The sequence below is a fragment of the Penaeus chinensis genome, chromosome 9 (genome assembly GCF_019202785.1).
Source record: "Penaeus chinensis breed Huanghai No. 1 chromosome 9, ASM1920278v2, whole genome shotgun sequence".
Taxonomy (NCBI): Eukaryota; Metazoa; Arthropoda; class Malacostraca; order Decapoda; family Penaeidae; genus Penaeus; species Penaeus chinensis.
The window spans coordinates 32,799,395-32,801,894 of record NC_061827.1 but is presented as its reverse complement, the minus strand read 5'-3'; the positions used below and the strand labels follow the sequence as shown (position 1 = coordinate 32,801,894).

General features: G+C 38.3%; 2 non-coding genes across 2 annotated transcripts in view; both read left to right on the top strand.

Moving 5' to 3' along the window:
* The window catches only part of Trnae-uuc, a 72-nt gene extending 4 nt beyond the window's left edge, over positions 1-68 (top strand). The window contains exon 1 of the tRNA in view: positions 1-68. This exon is cut by the window's left edge and continues 4 nt beyond it. This is a non-coding gene — a tRNA (tRNA-Glu).
* Positions 69-1,414: 1,346 nt separating this feature from the next.
* Positions 1,415-1,486, top strand: Trnae-uuc. The gene has a single exon. It is a non-coding gene; the product is annotated as a tRNA-Glu (tRNA).
* Positions 1,487-2,500: the final 1,014 nt, after the last annotated feature.

Below are 2,500 nucleotides of genomic sequence, written 5' to 3'. Positions count from 1 at the left end.
ATGTGGTCTAGTGGCTAGGATACCTGGCTTTCACCCAGGAGGCCCGGGTTCGATTCCCGGCATGGGAAATGGCTTTAGTCTGTTTCTTCTTGGCTCTTCTCTTTAAATCAGCTGCAGCAAGTGATGATGAGACACATGGCTTTGATAATGTTAGACTTGATTTAATGATCTTTAATCATATTGGTATATCTGGACAGTTTAAAAAAGATAATTCATTTATGGAATGAAACATTTCTATTAATTTTAGAAATAGCTATTTACAGTCGTTCAAGCAAATTTTGACACATGCTCCAATAGCATCCTTAAGCGATTCTTTTAGTATAGATCTATAAGACTTTCGAGTAACAATTGTGCAGAACTAATAAATATCAGGACTGTCCTGGTAATCTGTAATTCAAATCAACCACGTTTGTAAATCTTCTATCAAATATGCTACGAAATATTTTCAAAATCTCTGCTTGTTAAGGGGAATTTTTTTCTTTATATATTTATATGTATATACATATATATGTATATATATACATATACATACACAATTTGATATATATACAGACACCCATACACACAGAGATGTGTGTGCGTGTGTGTATCTGCCTACATATATAGACTGAGAAGAGAGGAAGACCGTTAGGAACTGCACTCAGGAAATGCAAGTCTCAGTGACGTCACACAAGACTGACCCCTCTCGACAAAGGACCGAGTTGGTCAGCTTTTGCAAGGCTTTTGTGAGGACCGGTCAGCGCTGGATGCACTTTTTGCTCAGCTGTATCTGCGACAGAACGAGAGACCGTTGCAATATGGAGAGTATCTGTGACGTCAGACAAAAGTGACCACTCTCGACAAAGGCTTGAGTTGGTCAACATTTTGGCCTCTTGTGAGAGACGGTGAGTACTTAGTGATCGTTTTGCTGAAATCTTTGTACTCCTCTGATCCTTTCATCTCTGTAGAATATTAATGCTTAAACTGGGTATATATATGTGTGTGTGTGTGTGTGTGTGTGTGTGTGTGTGTGTAGAAGAGAGATTTGGAGAGTTAAAAAATGCACTTCGGTAATACAAATGCCAGTGTCATCACATATTACTGACTTCTCTCGTTAAGAAGGTCAACATTGGTAAAGCGATGATCATTGCATGATCCCACTGAAGTTTAGGCCTTTGTTCAATCTTTTTCATGCTTTTCTGTTTTATATGTTCTGTTTTTTTATCATCATATGTTGTGTAACGTGAACATGGTTATTCCAGCAAATAATTGTAAAGAATACAAGATGGTCAGGTATGCATGGCGTCGAGGCGAAGATGGAAAGAAACTGAGGTAATGAACTTACTGAGAGATGGTGGTACTCCTTATGCATTATCTGATAATCAATAAAACGAGAGATTAGAATATAAAGTTATGATATCTGTCCCAATGTATCTCCCATGTGGTCTAGTGGCTAGGATACCTGGCTTTCACCCAGGAGGCCCGGGTTCGATTCCCGGCATGGGAAAACCCCTTTATGATAAGCATCAGGTTATTTGATTTCTAAAGATGCTTTTATTTCGTGTCATTGCCTTTCAAATGTGGCTCAAAGCCTGATATGTGATTTTGCATAAAAAAACCTTGTTATGCTTACCTGTAAATGCCTTTCTTTTAATCGCTTTATCGGTAAGCTTTCAGATAGTGTGTTTGCGGCAAGCGAGACTATTTGGAAGCAAGCAAAGATAAAGTTAAGGAAAACAATAGTGTAAAGAGAGAGGGGAGGGAAAGAGTGAATAGAGTGATATAAATACCGGCATATGTGTACATATATGCGTTGGTGAATGAGAGATAGATAGATAGGTAGATAGATAGATAGAGAGAGAGAGATGGATATATGGAGAGAGTAAAAGAGGAATGAAAAAAGGAAGACCGTTGAGAATTGCATATCTGAAATGCACGTGTCTTTGACGTCATACAAAACTGACCGCACTCAACAAAGGGTCGACTTGATGAACATTTGCAAGGGCTTTTGTAAGGAATGGTCAGTACTAAATTATCATTTTGCTGAAACCTTTCTTTACTTGCCTATATCTCTTCTTTCTGATCAGCATTTTATCATCAGTCTAAATGATATTCTTAGTAAGTGTACATGTGCGTAAATCCATGTATGTGTTGTAAAAGTGTCTGTTTGTATGCATATACTATTTGTATGTATATCCGACTTTCTATGTGCAACCAATGTTCAATTTATAAATGTTTAAGAAACCAATATACCCCAAATTATAATAATTCATTTCGTAGGGTCAAATATTTTATGGTTATTGATAGAGGTTAACTTTGCGCCCGTTTGTGTGTGTGTGTGTATGTGTGTGTGTGTGTGTGTGTGTGTGTGTGTGTGTGTGTGTGCAAGAGAGAGGGCTGAGAAGGGAGGAAGACCGTTAAGAACTGCACTCAGAAATGCACGTCTCAGTGACGTCACACGAAACTGACCGCTCTCGACAAAGGACCAAGTTGGTCAGCTTTTGCAAGGCATTTCACTCCA